This window comes from Equus asinus, chromosome 8 (assembly GCF_041296235.1).
Source record: "Equus asinus isolate D_3611 breed Donkey chromosome 8, EquAss-T2T_v2, whole genome shotgun sequence".
Taxonomy (NCBI): domain Eukaryota; kingdom Metazoa; phylum Chordata; class Mammalia; order Perissodactyla; family Equidae; genus Equus; species Equus asinus.
The window spans coordinates 2,484,846-2,504,263 of NC_091797.1; the positions used below are offsets into that span (position 1 = coordinate 2,484,846).

Genomic DNA, 19,418 nt, shown 5'->3' on the forward strand with positions numbered 1-19,418 from the left:
GGAAGCGGGTAGTAGGGCACGACTCAAGGCAGCCCGCAGCCAGAGAGGGCGCTGGGCAGAGACAAACAGGAAGAGAAGCTTCTGTACCAGGATTAGGTGTGGTCTCTGACTTCCCTCTTTTTCTCTACGTTGGTTAAACTGTTTTGTATATTCTATAGTATCCATCTAATTCTTAAAAAATGAAATCTGATTGTGATCCACTAAGTTGATTTCTGACCCGCTAACGAATCATGACTCAGTTTAAGAACGATGGCTATTGTAGGACCAGAATTTGGCAATAGAGTTGGGTTAGAACCTGACTCTAACAAGTTCTTGCTCTGTGACCCCGAACGAGTCACTCTAACTTCCTTAAGCCTCAGTGTCCTCATCTGAAAAGTGGGGAGAACAATCCTTAACATAGAAGGATGTTGTGAGTAGCCAAGATAATACAGAATTACCATACATGTTATTTTTATTGCTATAATATTGCATATGTTATTGTTCTTGGTATAATATAGCACCTACAACTGATGAGATGGTCTAAAGTTTTCAGTTTTGTGATCAAGTCAGCTTTAGCCATGCCCAAATTAGGCATGTTCCTCTCACCCAAAGAAAGCTAGTCTGCATGAGCTAAGCTGGGCTCTAAAATTAGTCCTCTTCACAGACCCCCACCTGGACGCCTTCTCGTTTGCCTGTCTATACACCGACACCCACTACACTGTGTAAAAGGGATCCTCAAATCTTAAAAAGTAAGCCAGACTACTGTTCACATTTTACCCATTAACTTCCATTTGATCTTCTTCCCAGGGAGAAAAGAGAGGAAAAGAACTTTCTTCTTTGAATATTTTTCAGATTCAATTTACAAATTGAGTCTTTTAGCCTCTCTAGTTGTCTTGACCTGCATGCAGACTCCAGGAAAACTGATTTAGGCAAAGCCAGGAACAAAGCAGGGCAGGCATTAAAACATGTCACCCTTACTTTATACAGAACATGGTTGCCTACATCCCAGGAACTCACTGCATATTTTAAGAATTAATTCTTAGAGTTGACCTGGCTAAGTGCACATTTCTCTTAATTACTACAAATTTAAACTATTTGTAAAAGCTTGACTAGTAACACTTAAATAAAAGGAATTCTTTCTGCTGGTGATAAAGTTTTTGTCGTTATGGTTTTAGCCTACAGTCAATGTAACTCATTAACTCAATTCTCCTCTAACTGTATGCGGAGGACTAGTTTTTAAAATTTCCAGTTTGCTGTGGACCAGTACTTTTCTAAAATATAACAAAGCCGAATTACTAGAAAAAAATGAAATAAAGAAATACAAAGTATAAGTCCCAATGCTTGTTAATTCAATAGACATAAAATTATACTTTAATAAATATAATCAAACAAACATACCAGAGGAAAAAAGGAAAAAATTACAAAACTGTATACATTGTTGCAAGTGGGCACGTATGCTGGTAAAGATTCACTGTTATGCTTGGAACACTGTCGTTTTGCAATTACAATGAAACATAAAGTTACGAGGGAAATGGTGATTCCCCATATTAAGTACCCATATACACTCTCTGAACAAATGAACACTATCATATCAGTATGTAAAGTTTTTAATGAAAAAACTGAGCTTGCTTTGTGCTCCTGAATACATCCAACCTAAGTTGAACTGAGAACACTGCTGTGGGGATAACTTTTATTTATGGTTCTTCATTATTTTGTTTAACAACATTCAGTGGAAAAATCAACTTAACAGAGGTATGTTGAGGGGCATGGAATAAGAGATTTCACACTGGCTTCAGCAAACTCAGAAAATATTCTTTATAACTTTTATAAAAATTGGAGTAAACGATGCTGTATTTTCAAAATTCATCTTCAATCTGTCATTAGTAGCCAGCTCCAGCCATCTACTTTACAAATTTTTGTTTAATTTAAATTATCTTTCAGTTAAAAATTAATTTGGCATCCTGGAATTCCTGTATATGAATCTTATTTTTATGAAAACTAAAATTCAAAAGGTTCTATCAAATTTTGACAACATCTGGAGACAATTTTTACTGATGCAGAATATCAAGATCATCACTTATTTCTTTGATAATTGTAGTAAAACTATGGCAATATATTGTAGAAACTTCAGTTTTTGCTCTTCATTTTTTTTTCATTGAAAAACACACTGCATTCCTTCTTTGCATGCAAGTATTGATATTATTAAAAATACTGAAGATTTCAGGCAAACAAGCAAGCCAGTCTGTCAAATTGTCCAAATTACATTTTTAGAAAGGTGAGAAGAAACTGGTTTCTCCCTCCCCCATCCTCCCCCTCCCCCTCAGTCCATGGGAACCACCATTCTAGTCTCTGTCCTATGAGTTCAGCTTTTTTAGATTCCACATATAAGTGAGATCATACAGTATTTGTCTTTCTCTGTCTGACTTGTCTCACTCAGAATAATGCTCTCAAGGTCCATTCATTCATGTTGTCGCAAACAGCAGAATTTCCTTCTTTCTCACGACTGAATAATATTCTGTTCTGTTTCTATACCACATCTTCTTTATCCATCATCTGTTGCTAGGTACTTAGGTTGTTCCCATATCCTGGCTATTGTGAGTAATGCTGCAATGAATGTGGGGTGCAGGTATCTCTTCAAGATCCTGTTTTCATTTCCTTTGGGTAAACTTCCAGAAGTGGGACTGCCGGATCAAGTGGTGGATCTATTTTTAATTTCTTGAGGAACCTCCATACTATCTTCCATAGTGGCTGCCCCAATTTAAATTCCCACCAACAGTGCACAAGGGTTCCCTTTTCTCCACATCTTCGCCAACATTTATCTTTTGTATTTTTGATGATAGCCATTCTAACAGGCGTTGAGGTGATGTCTCGTTGTGGTTTTGATTTGCCTTTCCCTGATGTTTAGTGATGTTGAGTCAGTGGTTTCTTAACTTGCAGAAACAATGAGTTGATTCTGTAATTCCAATTTTCTTGACAAAACTTTTCTCCTCAATAACCATCGTACCTCAGTATGCAATAATTGCTTTGACCATTTTCCATACAGTCTCAAAATAAAAAAAAGTCTCAAATTTTACACTTGGCATGTTAATCTTTACAGATTCATAATTCTGCCCATGTCATGAACCTGTTGTTTGATTCAGATGACATTTCTCTGTTAGCAGACTTTCCTGATGAAGAAGCAGTGTGTTGGCTCCTGAATCAGGGGAACTGCTCCAGAACATGTCCCTGTCACCATCAGAACATATTCCCACACAAAAGCTGAGCCCCAAGCCGCATTAGCTGGCGATGTAATCCCTCACAGTTTCTACCGCTCAGAGCTGGTTATATTTGTTGGCAAAGAAGCTGAAGAAAAATATTCCTCTTTAAATCACCATCATCTACAATGGCACACATACCAAACAAATTGCCACAGGAGCATTACCTGTGCATTTGTCAAGATGCAGAGAAAATACATTGCTAGCTTTATTTGTCCTTTGAGTTGGTACTAGCTAGTTTTTTTTTAATATGTCAAGCAATGGAATCTTTGCCACATACTCACTCAATATTTCAAAGCAAATATTTTTGATGTCATCTTTCACTAACGCCTCAGCAATTGTGTGTTTGTTTTTTAGTCTCAGCAATCTAAAGCACTACTTTATTTTTTTTTTTTTTGTGCTGAGGAAGTTTTGCCCTGAGATAACACCTGTGCCAATCTTCCTCTAGTTTATACATGGGTTGCTGTCACAGCATGGCTGATGAGTGGTATAGGTCCATGCCTAGGAACCAAACCCGAGAACCCAGGCTGCCAATGTGGAGTGCACTGAACCCAACCACCAGGCCACAGGGCCGGCCCCTGTACTACTTTATAAGACATCTCCACGGCACTGATGTTTAAATATGAAGTATTGAACATTTGCTTCAATTGGCTTTTGAAGTCAATGTTCATTCTTTCAAAATTCTTTTGGTTTTGGATTTTTTATGTTTTGTGTGTAAATGTTGCTTATGTTTTGACGGTTTCATCGCTTCATTAGCCAATCCAGCTCTGCAAATAAGATGCTGTGATTTAATACTTCACCAGCAATTAACTGAACTCAGGACATGAGAGACCATACTTCCCAGCAAAACTGGTATCAGTTCTTTTGATCTTCATTTCTTTGCAATCACTTCCACGGCCACAGGTTAGTTTATTTCTGCTGAAAATATATGTCAAAAAATCCCATGAAACTTGTTTTACCATTAATTAGTTAGGGTTAAAAATAAATAATGCAAATTTTATTTCCAAACTTGATTAAAAACTAAAATAATTTAAAGTACTAATTTATAAAAACAAATGATTACATTTTCCCAGATCTTTGTGGATTACGGTTGACAAGCTAACTTTAAAATGCCACATGTTGAGATGCAGGCCTGCTGGTCATGAGCTACCGGCAGCCAGTGCTGTGACTCTCCCTGTGAGTTCACCAACTCACCAACTCATTTATAGCCCATTCTTCTGAGGAGCCCAGTAATTATGTGCTCAGGTCACACAGCAATACTAAATTGTTATAAAAGTTTCTAGACACATATTTTCCATTTCTGTGCTGATCATGGTCTGGTAACAGTTTGTCTGAGCGCCATGCTTGAATAGCATCATACTACAAGCTCCTGTGGTTTATTAACTCCTATCTCTTTTATGAGGACAATCCTCTCAATTATTCTACTTCCTTTTAAATTCTTTTAACACGGTGGATAGTGGTCTGTGCTTTAATAGAAAGAAAATTCAGGGCTGGTTATGAGGAAAACACAGATAGTTAGGGTCTGTTTTCTCTGACTTTGTCCTCTTTCCCTCTCTCTCCATCATGTAGTTGTACTAGCAATGTCGTAGGCACAGCATCCACGGGTCTCCTTCTACCGGCTGACTCCTCCCTACCTAATTAACCATTACTCTTAGAGTTGGTTTAGCTTATTCCAATGTCTCTAGAAAGTGATGATGCTGAAATTTTTATAATAGAATCAAACTGAGGTTGATGAAGTAAAATAATTCTAAGTCATAGAATATTTTCCAAGAGTGTCCTAATTTGATTTTTCAAGGGAAGTATACAAAACTTTCAAAATCTGAATATGAACAGTAATAAGATCTGGCAGTTTCATAGATTTATTCATCTTTTAATTGTGTTATTGCTAGAAAATGTGTCTAATTGTTGGGAATGATGTGGCAGAAAAAGAAAGCAGATAAATTGTTTGTTCTTAAGAAAACCCATTATAGGTAATTAGATTTGAAATTCAGCAGCAGGATAGAAAAAAGGAGTATGGAGGTGGAGCATGAAGGAGATAATTAGAAATGCTGTACCTTTTCAGAGTAAAAGATTAAAAATGAAAGCCTCATCCCACTAAATGCTGTAGGGATTTCACCGATTTCATTTTTTGCTTCATTTTTTTCTTATACTAGAAATTATCTAATAAAGGTATATTAGACACACTCGAGTCATGCGATTTGGACAAAATAAAAAAGAAAGGGAATAGTGCACCATTATCTATATTAAATTAGAAGTGGAACTTCTTCTGAATTAGCAATTTTTATGTCATCTCTGTTTTACTTTGAAAAGGTTTTTATCTCTATGGCAACAACTGCAAAGAAATACACCATATTCATTTCCATCAGTTTCCAATGAAAAAGACTTTAAGCCCAGAGTAAGCTAGTAGTATAGTATACAAAAATTTATAACTATAACCACACAAGGATTTATTGATAAGAAGACACAGGCAGGACTACTGATGTGGTACACCAGTCCCTGCACATTCCCCGGCTTGGGAATTATACTTAATTAGCAAGCTTCAGAAATTGTATATCATTTGAGAAAAAAAATAAATGACAGTTTACAGAATGTGTACAGGGATACAAAAAGTGAAAACTGCTGAAAGCAATAAAGATAAGAATAATTTAATTTTGGCAATATTTTACTCTGACATCATTTACATTATACCAATAAAACAAAGTTTTCCAAGAAGTTAGAATTGTATTCTAGCAAAATGGATTTATAAAACAAAATAAATGAATCCAGACAAATGGCTGATGATAGAAATGCTCTTCTAAGATACCACCCGTAATTTACAAAGGAAAAGAGGCATAGACAGAAGGAGTGAAATGAAGTGCCTACATTTTCACCAACTGGTTGAAGAATCCAGCAAAACTCTGAAACTGCAATAATAGACCCTTTCTTCTCTCTGTGCCCCCACCCCTCTCCCCTTTCAGTGTGGCTTCCTCTGCTTCTGTTTCTCTCTGGTCCTACTTGACTGGTTCGTGAAGGAAGAAAATAGTAGCTACGAATTTCAGTGGCCTGAACACTATGAACAATCTTGAAACCAATGCCTCTTAAACAGTAAGAGTTTTATGAAATTATACTACACAGAAAAATTCTTTCTGTATGAGATGAATATGCATAAGCCTTGATTCCTTCTTTGCCCTGCCCACACTCCCCCCAGCCCATGTGTCCTCAAGGTTGGAGGTGCTGACCCATATTTATTCTTGGACCTTATCTTTCAACCTCCTCTGCTACTTCTGGATGAGTTATTATTATAAATAATAATATACGTTGCTTGCAACTTCAGTTTCTCCCTATTCATTAACTTCCTTGCCTCAGTTTGAAAACACATTCAATTACAAAAAAAAAAAAAAACCATTTCCTTGACCTCTCCAAATGTGATCTTATCCATCTCTCTACCTCAGCTTTGAAAAGAATAGTCCAGAATCCTGACATTCTCAATACCTACTACACTCTCAAGACCCGTGAAACGTCACATCCGCCTCTGCCCAGCGCAGCCACTCAGAAGCAGCCTCGTTCAAGATCACCGGTGGCTTTTCCTCAGCATCCATCCTCCCTGATGCCTCTGAAGCATTTCTAATCAGTTGACTACCCCCTCCCTTTCAGAACTTTTCTCCTAATCTATTTCTCTACACTTTTAACTCTCTCTTTCGCCTCCCCAACCACCCCTCTATAGGTTTATCCTAATCTCAAGCTCTGCCCTTAGTTCTTTTCTTTCCACAGTCTCTCCCTGGCCACCCTACCCACTCTGGTGGCTTCAGTGATGACGCATAAATTGATGACCTCCTATTGACAAACTCTGTCCTCTCCCTTATGCTGTCAATCTGGGCTTTCAGGAGCTGATGCTTTTCCATTTGCAGAGCCTTTGAGCAGCTCTAATGCTTTGGTTTCAAACTGACTCATCTCCAAAAGAATCTTTTCCTCCAGTGTTTTCTACTTTGGTTACAGGCACCATCTCCACTTCAGAGTTGATGCTTCAGTAATCACAAGCAGAAAAAAAAAATCCCATCTTAGATTCTGCTTTTAAGGAAACCTGACCTGAGCCAACTTCTTTGGTACCCCACACGGAACAGGCCCTCAACTGGTTCTTGAGGAAATACACAGGCTCTCAGATCGCTGAGAGAGGAGGTGTTCATTCAAATGTAGTTGCTTCCCTCAATACAGGTGTTTTCATTTATTTTCTTCTTTTTCCTACTTTCTAATAATTAGCTCTTGTCCTTTCCTCTTAGTCTAGGATTTTGGTTTAATTGCATTTATAAGACTCTCAAATTCTTTTGAAGATAAACTATAAACATTATCGAATAAGTGCACAATTGAAATGTTTAATTTAAATTTAAACACAGTTTAAATGTATGCTGTTGAAATTTTTCTGCAAAAGATTTGGAACATTGTAGAAAACATATGGCTGGTGGAGAGTGTGACATGTCAGCCTTCAGTGTGGCAGAAAAGCATAGATGTTTCCTTCACGGTATTTTGCTCTTTTCGTTATATTTTCTAAGGTTAATTTTCTTAAGGCATTATTATTATTGAATAAAAATATATTATCATTATTGAACACATATAATTATGTGTGTTTATATTATTGAATTTTTTGTGCATTTAAGCATTAAATATACTTTTAGATATTCTTTTTCGTGGTCCCATAGACACATTGTTAATATCTCTGACAATACAAATACAAATAACAGTCTTACTGGTGTTCGAGGTTTGCATTGTTTAGTGATTTAAGAACCACAAATGACAAAAAAATATAGTGGTCACAACATATGTTGTGTACAGTCATGAATTTAAAAAACACAACGATACACACAGATTTACAGACATACATATATGTACATGTTTTTTGCTGAGCATAGTAAAAATGTCAAATGTATTTATAACTGTTCATGAAAAAAATCCAGGTAAAAGTTTACTGGTTTTTAAAGAACATTAGAAAAAGTAGGTTCTAAGCTACTTCTGCAGAATTCGAGATCTCCTTAAATACCACTATACCAAGAAATTTAGAAATGAGTATCATAAAATACATCCCATAAAAGAGAAATTTCCAACTTTTCTTAGAATTGTTGCATCATATTTATTTTGCAATAGCTCCATTCTCCCCTGAGAATTTAAATATAACATATTGGAAGAAACTAAAGTGCTATAAAGTTAGATTCGCTTTGAGAATTTTGTGCTATCACCTAAGTTAACTCAAAATAGTATGGAGTTTTACAAAGTGAGGTCTTGTGTCATTTATTAGAAACATAATTTGCTGGCTTTCAAACTCGTTAGGCCATAAAAATGTTTCATGTTCCAAATGTTTTGCATTTATGAAAACTTGTAAGTTTATACTTCCCAAATTGATTAATAACTTGTGATTAATTCTTGGTTTTGGCAGCCACTACATATACATTCACTGTGTCTGAAATGGATAAATGACTTTGTACTTGACATTTACAATGGTAAATGTACCAAATAGCTACTAATGTGTTCAGCGCGATGTTCTGAATAAAGATGCAGATGCAGGAGTATTAGCATATCGCCACTTTGGCAGAAAGTGCCTTCTCCTTTCCTGTTCTTTTTAAGTGTTTCTGTGGCTAAGTTAGTAACATTTATAAGAGTCTTTCGTGGAACCAGAATGCACCTGTCACCAGAGTGCATTCAAAGTGCTTCTGGCTTAACCCCGTAATACACCTGACAGCTAACTGGTGATGAAACAGATAAATTTAGGTTAGAATCTTGAGTGACTGCCTGAAATCGCAAATTAATCCAACCCCACAGCTGGAAGAACAGCTCTGACTCCCTCCCCAGTTCCCCGCTGACCAGGTGATGCTGGTACCCAGCTGCTGGTGCAGGATACACGGGGCTTGGGGACAGAATGTGCACGCTTTACAATGTGTGGAAACCACAGAAGGACCAACTGCATCTATCTACGTTTGTCCCTTATGAGGTGTGGCCCTAACTAGAAAAATAAAGTGGCTTTGATTAAATTCTCAATATTCTCCCTTTTAAAGACATGCAAATCTGGATTTTGGTATAAGACCACAAACCAGACAATGGATGCTTCTTATACAGAAGAGTTAAATAGATGAGCAGCCCTGCAGCCTTGGAGAATGGTGAATATTTTTGGACTTTATTTGTGGACTGGAACGACACTACAGTTCCCTTTCTGCTCTAAAATGTGACAATTTGATGTCCCTGAAATGGGCCCCCCCTCCAGGCCCATCCGTCTGAAGTGGCTCCAGGCCTCAGGGACTGGGCGTCTCCAGTTGGAAGGAGTCCCCATGAATGGCATGCTTCTTCCACAGCTGAGACCAGCTCTTGGTCTCGTCACATAAATAAGCCATTCAGAGTCAGCATCCTATTTGAAAAATATGAGACATTTCCTCTTTACTAATTCAAATAACAGAGACGGCTTATAAAGCTATTCTGTTACAAAACAAATAGTGTCATTTGACCCTTCATTTAAATGAATAAGCACCTGAGTTCCTTGTGGTTTAATGATCTATGCAAGTGTTATTGGTAGAAAATCGTTGCTTACAATCTCTTTTTCTCGTTACAGCCTTCCCAGGACACCACGTGTCTTCTGCTCCAAGTGCACTGCGGACACTCACTAACTAGGGTGGCGTTTACCACGATGGACCACAGGCAACTGTCCTTAACCAGCTGCGATGTTTAACTTCACCTGAGGGAAGGCCTGTTCTCACCAAGTCTGGCCTGCACGTCCTCCTGTGTTTCTTTTTCACCTGATTCTACTTAGATTGAGCTAGGGGTTGCCTCTCACATCTGAGTCCTGTGATTTCTCTCTCCTCCTGGTCAGAGCGTGAGGCAGAGCGGAGGATCCCTGTCCTCGCTACACAGTTACTCCCTTGAGGGCGTTTGTTTGACGCTAACCTGTATCAGCTGTTTCCCTTCTCCCTGCCTTACTCCAGCCTTCAGAAACTGTATTTGATGCAGCTTCAGGGGACACCATGCGAGAGTAGCAGGAGTATGGGGGGCAGAACAACAGGAGACTGTGAAGTATGAGCTGTCAGATAAAACAGACTGTGTCTCTCCTTGAGCTTTGTTTTCAAAGTTCTCTGAGATTCTCATTCCACACCTTGAGGGGCATCTCACGGACAAGAACCCGGAAATCCTACTAAGAAATCTCACAAGAACGAAATCAGACCTTATGATGGGAAACAGTTGATGGTGAAGTCACATGCTTAACGATAAATCACATGCTCCTGGGACCTCAGCAGTTAGGACAAGCACAGGAAGGTGATTTGCAAAGGACTGAAGGATATGCTTCTGCTCTGAGGAAAGTGTCATATGACAAAGGGAAGGAGCCTATCGTGCAATTCTTATATTCTACACGGATTTCTCACTTAATCACTGACAGGGAAGACAACGGTGAAAGCATTTAGATGACTTTATATTTACTTTTTTACACACACACACAACATGTAGCACCCAAAGCACATAAAAAAAGAACTGAATAGTCGGACAAGTGTGCATAATATGTGTATGTGACATGATGACACAGATACTTAAAGTGTTTGAATGCTCTACATTCTTAGTAGAAACAATACTTTGTACAAAGAGAATAAAAATGCAAAATAAACCATCACATGATTTATTATATGGTAGAAATAATACTACAGTATATTTTTCTCCTGGGGTGGCTAATTTAACCCAACAAGAGTTTTATCAATTATATAACCTTGGCCTTTTATAGCTGTTAATTTTAGTGGTCTCATAGGCAAACCGGGGATAACTAGATAATCCTAAATGATAAGTGAGCTTCTAGAATGACAGCATGTAAAGGAAAAGCCAGCAATTTCAGGAAGCAATAGCGAGGTTCTGCAGAGTCTCCCACAAGCTCTGAAAACCGCAATGCAGGATAGATGCAGATTCGATCATTTTTATCCCCTGAATCTCACTGGTTTTGTAAATTCAAGTAAGTTGTTGAGAAAGTTGCATAGCTCTTGGGATCTGAACAGGGTACACGGTTTCCCAGTTACCCATCTAGAAATGTCAGACGGGATCAAAGACGGTATCCTTATAAACCCTCAAGGTTTCCTCAAGGAGGCATCCTTAAGAAATTTCACAGGAGGCAAATAGAAAAGATGCCATCTGATTACCAGGAAGTTGAAAATGTGCAATAAACATGAACCTCTAGTTGTAGAATGCAGAACCTCGAAAATGTTATTTACAACACGTATATTTACACATTTTTATGTGGATCCAAGCAAAACAGATACTTCTCCCCATATTTATATTCTATCTAGGATCAGAGTCAAAACTATTATTTAAAATAATTGGTTGGCTTTTTCCAATTATTTCCAACACAAATTCTTGGTACAAAGACACCAGCCATAGCTTCAGTGAGTGAGCAGAACTATGAGTACACTCACTGTGCATTTAAAGATCAATGTCACGGTTTTAATATGTAAAGATAAGAAGACAATCTTTTATTTCCCTCTCATCTTAATGTGCAACTAACCAAATCACTTCCTGAAGCTGAAAATTCGTCGATATTCATTATTTTATTTGTAAGCCTCCTTCCCAAAATTCAGGCCCACGTGAAATAACTTAATTTCAACTACACGCCCTTGTTAGTTGTTTCCACCAGGGCCTGAACTCGTTCCATTGGAACTGCGGTCATTCTAACGCTGTGAAGTTAGCAGTGGGGAATAAGCTGTCCAAGGGAAGAACAGATTTTTTTACTGTAGAGGGAGGTGGTTTGACCTGCTTTACTGGCTGACTGTGTTCTAGGAAGCTTTCACTGGACATGTCTAGACTATAGAGGCAAAGTTTCACTTGGAAATTATACCAGCCCCGTGAAAACAAATGAGCTTAAGTAAAATTCTGCTGAGATGAGTCCTGTAAGATGTGCTGATCTCAGAGGAGCAGTGATTTTTGATGTCTTTTTTCCTGTGAGATCGATAGAACTCAGGAATTATTAGAACATAACTTGTTACTTGCATTGTCCTAGGGAAAGCATATAAACCAGTTTGGAAACAAACGAGCCAAAAGGAAAACAAGGTGTTTTTCCGTGAACACCTTGGTGAATTTATACACAATCGGCACAATTTATTCACAAAACAAACACTGAGCCCTCAGCCACTCCACAATGAGGGCTCCAATTCTCATCACTGCTTCTCTACAGAAAAGGACAGAATCAACTCCACATTTGCAAATTTTTTTAGATACTTAACCTTACTATGAAGCTGCATCACACTGGGCCTCATAAAGCTTCTGGGGCATTAGATTATGAGCCTGAACATCCAGATAAAGTAAGAATTCAGGTAAAAGTTAAATAAAATGATGGGGCTGGCCTGGTGGTATCATGGTTAAGTTTGCACATTCCACTTCAGCAGCCTGGGGTTTGCAGGTTCAGATCCCAGGCACAGACCTACACACCACTCATCAAGCCACGCTGTGGTGGCATCCCACATAGAATAGAAGAATATTGGTATGGATATTAACTCAGTGACAACCTTTCTCAAGCAAAAAGAGGAAGATTGGCAACAGATGTTAGCGCAGGGCCAATCTTCGTCAGCAAAAAAAAAGGGGGGAGGTTAAAGAAAATGGGTTCACTGGAGTGGTAGGGACAGCAGTCATTTCACCTTAGTTTTTCTTGACCAATTAGACATTCTCCTTAATCAAATCCTAATACTCTGAAGTTAGATACTTGCCTTTCCTTCTACAAACAGCTTCAGATCACCAGGCTGGGCTGAGAATTATGACAACAGCTAACACCTATGTGGCCTGCTCTTCATAACAACCTGGTGGGGCAGGGATTATTAGAATCTCCATTTTCTAAATGAGAAAACTGAGGCTCAGAGAGACTGAGGAACTTACCCAAGATCACAAGCTAACAAGGGGTAAAGCTGGGATTTAAATTCAGGAAGTCTGGCCCAGAGCTTATGCTACAACTTCCACGTTACACCCCACGCTCCTTGGACCCTAGCAGCCAGCAGACATGCTGCCTGCCTGGTCCTCCCCTGCTCTTGCCGGACTGACTGACCATCAGATTCCCACCTGGTTGAGGAAACACAACTCAGCTCCTTTGCCATCAAGTTGGGGCTGGTGCAAAGGGACACATCCTGATGGGGTGAGGGCTCAGTCGGCCCAGGATCTCTGTGCTGTTCAGACGCAAGGAATCCTGACCCCAGACACCGGCTTCAAAGCCAGCTCGAAGCAAATACTTCAAGGGAAAGTAAAATGTGCACAAAAATGTTGGCAGGAGGCAATTAGAGAGGACTTGCCTGGAGGGCAAAAAGACAAGCACAGGCCGAGGCTGAGAGGCTAAACTGAGAGCAAGACAGATGGGCAAATTGTAAGGAATTTAGAACATAAAATTTCTGTTTAGGATCCAGCAACAGAGTGCAAGAGGGAGGTGTCATTTTGGTCCAATCAGACAAATTTCTGTTTGGGACAGTAAGTAGCTGATTTACCAATAAATGGTTTTTAAGACTCCTAGAGCGATTTCTTTAAAAAAGGCCGTGGGAGTTTATGTCAACCTTGAGATTCTTCAGGCATGCACTTGATGTGACCATAAAGGAGAAATCCAGGGTTCCCTTAAAATAATAATTATTTTTTATGTTTTGGGAGATTCTATTAGGAATATTGGACAATCCTATAAGAAATCTATATCTTAGAGGGAATTTTTATAAATGCCAGTTCTTTTGAGATGTTTCATGTAAACATCTATGAACATGGTGAGCGGTCTGAAACACTCCACTTTTCACTGAGGTACTTTTCCGGGCTTCCATCCAGTTCCTGTCCTTATCCCTCCACCAGACTCCCCACTGCCGCCTCCTCTGCCTCACAGTTCACCTCTAATTCCCTCACACCTTTCCTCGTAACTTTTGTTTCCAACGTTCTCCCAACTATTCAACTAAAACTGGCACCACTTCAAGCCACCTCTCCTCTTATCCAACATCTCTCCCCTGACTTTGTCTCGAATTGGAATCCTGTTGAACCCTCTGTGCATCTAGAAACTCTCTTCTGTTGACTTCTTGCCCTGCAGTGTCTTGGGCCCCCTCTTGGCCTCCTTTGTCCTCGTCAGGGGCTGACAGCCTCTCGGCCTCCAGGTAGCTGCTGTTCCCCTGATGCTCTCTGATGCATTCTCATCGTGGCTCAGGGTCAAAACTCAACATTAGTTGGATTTTTAAATTTGTGTTAATCTATAAAGGATGTGAGACTCAAAAATGGGCTAGCCAAATGTTTTGCTTATGGGACGCCAAAAAGACAACAAAGTGAAAAAAAAAAAAAAAAAACCTTAATGGCATATAAGCAATTCAAAGAATAAAACTAAGAGATTAAGAAAAAAAAAGCCTGCAAAGCTCAGATATTTAGTGCTACCACACATTGTTGAGGTTAAGTGCAGCTTTTAAGTTCAAGAACCACACTACTCCTATATTTTATTAAATGAACCCTTTATAATCTAAGATTTAGCAGCTTAAAAGACAATGAAAAGAATAAAGTCAACTAACAAAAATTTCAAACACAAGTTTGGAGTGGTACTTGGAAAAAAATAATGTCCTTACTGTATTTATAGAAAACTCTACACAAAGGGTTAAACAGAAAAATAAAAGGAATTTATCAATCAAAATCCTTATGCCTTAGTAAAAATAACAGTAGTAATATTAACATGTTTCTATAATGTTTAGTATTTTTCAAAGTATGTTTACATGTGACACCAAGTATGACACTTGCCCTAATTGTGAGCTGTTGGTAGAGTAGAAGCTACTATCTATTTAGTCATTGAGGAAAAGCAACAAGTCAATGATTTGTCTAAAATTAAATGTCCTGCTTTCCTTAAAGATACTATGCCTAGGAGCAAGGTGCTGAAGATTCGCCATGTATTTTTTTTTCATTGCAATAAACTTAATGATAGGCAATTCCTTCCCGGTCAGACACCTGTAATCAAACTATCAGCATTTTCTTGACAACGTGTCAATAAAAAGAATTTTAAATTCATAGATTTTTCTATTGTTTCTATTGCAAACTTCAACAAAATGGAAAAATTACTGGTCTTGGCTTTCAGTATGCGCTATGTATTATGTGTATGTGTACACACACACGGGCGCGTTTACATGTCTAAAAGAGCGGAGTGCTACCAAACTCTTGAGCAGAGAAGCAACGGCGGCACTAAGATGGACCTAAACGTAAATGTGTAAGAACGCTCATTTCTTAAACTAAGTTTCTTCTTTCAAGTAGATTATAAAGCAGAACAAATCACTGAGCATATTTGGAAGTAATCATTTGTAAATGTGGATAACGTCAATAATATCTGCTCTAGCCGCTGTCCTCGATAAATATGTCATTTCTGAAAGAGCAGAAGTAATAATGACAAACCATGCCTAACTGCATCTTTAAAATTCTATTACATTCTTGAGCTTCTGACACTATGTTACTCTTGAAAGGAATAAAATAAGAGTAATATAAAATTATCTGGACTATACATATTTATAAACGGAGTAAATTTGCATAACATAGTGGTTGAACTTTACAATTTGAATACATTCCTCCATAATTATCACGAGGAATACATAAGTTTAATTTATTCTTTAACTTACCTTCTTCTGAAATGTAAGCTTTGATAGGGTACAATTTCAATTTGAAACATTATTATTTTTAAAAGCCTCATTTGAATATCTTTTCATTTTAGCTGGTCTGACAAAGGCTCTCATAATTATCTTACAAGCCAAATTAAGAAATGTGCATGGAAAGGAGTTGGAATTCAAATGGATTTGCACATGATTTGATGCTCGTGCCCCGAGAAAATCCATGGGAGCCTTTGCCAGCGTTGCACAGAGTTGTCAGGCCCTGTTCGATTTCAGCATTTATTAACGATGTGAATGAAGGCTTAGAGCGCAGGCTTATCAAATTTTAAGGTGACATGAAGCTGGGAGTTATTTCACTGGGAAAAAAACACAACAGAAGGGCATTAGGGACTAAAATCCAGAAGATGAAATTTAACAACGACAAGGACCAATTCCTACTCTGTGATTCAATGAGACAAGCACCAGCAACAGGATGGGTGAAGATGTGGCTTGGCAGGAGTTTTCACTAAAATAAAAGAGGAGCATTGAATCGACCACATGTCAGTACAAGTCAAAAGTGTGACATCATCCTACACTTAGAAATCTGTCAGGAGGATAGATCTCATGTTAAATGTTCTTACCACACAAGATTTAAAAAAGAGAAGGAGCTCTGCCACAGGGGGAAGAACTCAGATGTGATGCCCTTGACTTAACCTCATCCACCTCGAGCCATAATTTCCATGTCAAACCACCTAGGGAGTATAAGTTTTTTTGGAGTTGAAACTAAAAATCTGTTTATTATTATTATTTTTCTACATTAAATTATAGTTAATTAAAAATTGTATATATTTAAGGCATACAACTTGATGATCTGATGTGCACTGTGAAACAATCACCACAATCAAGCTGATTAACATATCTGTCACCTTGCACATAGTTTCCTTTGTGTGTGTGTGAATGGTGATTTTAAGATCTACCTTTTTATCAAATTTCAAGCATACAACACCATATTAACTACAGTCTCATTGCTGTACATTACATCTCCAGAACTTATTTATCTTGCATAACTAACACTTTGTACTCCTTGACCAACATCTCCCACTCCTTGACCATACCCCCAGCCCTGGGTAACCACCATTCTACTCTCTGTTTCTATGAATTTGACATTTTTGGATTCCACATATAAGTAAGAGTATGCAGTGTTTGTCTTTCTGTGTCTGGCTTATTTCACTTAGCATAATGTCCCCTAGGTTCATCAGTGTTATCACAAATGGCAGGATTTGGTTCTTTTTTAAGGCTGAATTATATTCCATTTTGGGTGTGTGTGTGTGTGTATGTGTGTGTGTGTGTGTGATCACATTTTCTTTGCCCAATCATCTGTCAATGGACATTTAGGTTGTTTATACATCATGAAAGTGAAGATATCTCTTCAAAATACTGATGTCATTTCCTTTGGATGTATATCCAGAAGTGAGATTGCTGGCTCATAGATAAGTTCTATTTTTAACTTTTTGAGGAACTTTCATGCTATTTTCCATAACAGCGGCACTAATTTATATTCCAACCAACAGCGCACAAGGTGTCACTTTTCTCTACTACTTTTCCAACATTTGTTATCTCTTGTCTTTCTTATAATAGCCATTCTAACAGGTGTGAGGCGATATCTCATTATGGTTTGGTTTGATGATTAGTGATGTTGAGCACCTTCTCAGGTATATACTTGTTGGCCATTTGTATATCTTCTTGAAATGTGTATTAAGGTCTTTTGCCCATTTTTAAATTGGGTTATTGTTTTTTTTGCTATTGAGTTGCATGAGTTCCTTATATATTTTGGATGTTAACTAGGGGTATAATTTACCACTCAGTTTCAAGAAGGGGTAGTTATTAGAAGGAAAATGTTCCCTGGATGCTGAAGACAGAAATTAATTCAGAAACATGGTCCTAGATGCGATAGACATCTTGCCCATCACTGTGAGAATATAGAATAAGAAGCTTGGAAATTAACTTAACCAGGTCATTTCATCTAGTCCACTGCCCCCAGTGGGTTAAATGCTTAAGGCAGCCTCGAAAGCACAGATCTAGGGAGGTAATATTTTAACTTTTCCCTGAGACTATTTAAAACTTTGATCAGTTGGACTGATGAAGTCTTGGATAGAGAGTGGCTGGAGAGCTGCAGGAGAGACTACAATTGGACACATAGGTGTTGAGAGTAGAACCCCAACATGACTACTTTGTAAATAGTTTAAAAATCTCAGCATAGCTCCACTTTCTAGCAACGTGTCCTATCCAAGTTGCTTAAAAACCTCAGTTTCTCTATGAGGACAACAGTAGAACCCACCTCATAGAGCCATTGTAAGGAATAAACGAAATAATAAATATGAAGCCTTCAGAACATTATATGTAGTCCATAAATGTTACCCATTATTCACGAAGCATTTCCTTTAATTTCTTAGGCATCAAAGCTTATGAAGCCCTTTTGTGTTCACCGAATCAGCCACTGGGAATAAAAACTGGACATAGAATTTTTTTAACTGAACAAAGTTGGATATCATCCAGTCCAGTTTTTCCAAATCAAAGCTTAATTGTAACACCCCAAGACAATAATTAAAAACAGAGCTGCTCTAGCAGAAGGAGTTAGTTAAAAAAAAAAGTGTGACTCCACACACAGAAACATTGGCTCAGTCTGAGGCCGCAATAGAAGTATTTGTCTCTGGTGCAGGGCATACGTGCTGCGCTTACCCTGCCCTGAATAAGACCACACATGTCTGTCCCCACCTGACACCTCCTGAGGGTCCATGAGTGTTTTCTGGGAAAGACCATCAGCATGCTAGGGGGTCAGGAATCCACATAAGAGGAATGGTTAAGAGCGCTGGGACTTTATTAACCTGATAAAAGGTAAACCTGGGTGAAATACACCATTCGTCCTCAAATATTTGAAAAACTCTTCTGTATTTGAGGCAACAGACTATTTGCCGCAGGGTACAATGGGGAATAAAAATTAAAAATGACTGAAAAACAGATTTTGGGTTACTATCCTGGGACAGCAAAAGAGAACATGGGATCTAGAGGCAGAAACCCCAGATCCAAGACCTGGCCCTACTTTTTCCCAGCTTTTGTACTTCAGGCAAGTCACCTAAACTCTGAGTCACACACTCCTCATCTATAAGGTAACAGAAGTCAACAACAACGATCATATGAGAAGGCACATAGAAAATGTTTTGAGACTTTAAAATGATTTGAAAATAGCAATAACAATAAGCCACAAGAATGGGGTGCCCCAGTGCTCACAGTGGTCAAACGAAGCTGACCAGCTGTCACCACAGGGCTCCTCTTACTGGATGGGAAGACTGACTGGACCAGAGGCAGAAGGGAATTGCCATTCTCCCAACTGCAAGTACAGGTTCTTCACTTACCACGAATGTGTTTTACCTCAAAGGCAGTAAATAGTAATGAAAGGACAGTTAGAAAGAGTCACTCATGACAATAATTTCAATTGGCTAAAGAATGTAAATATCCACAATCTTTATAGAATTTGTGAACGGGCTGGAATTCCACCAAGAAACTCATCAACTTAACTCTGCAAAGATCAGCTTAACTCAAACTCCCAAATATCACGAAAGTGCCGCAGATCAAATTATGGTCA

The 19,418-nt window shown here is 38.4% G+C and overlaps 1 protein-coding gene across 6 annotated transcripts in view; it reads right to left on the minus strand.

Moving 5' to 3' along the window:
• COL19A1 (collagen type XIX alpha 1 chain) overlaps positions 1-19,418 on the minus strand; it is a 305,503-nt gene that overhangs the window by 115,187 nt on the left and 170,898 nt on the right. The window lies entirely within an intron of this gene.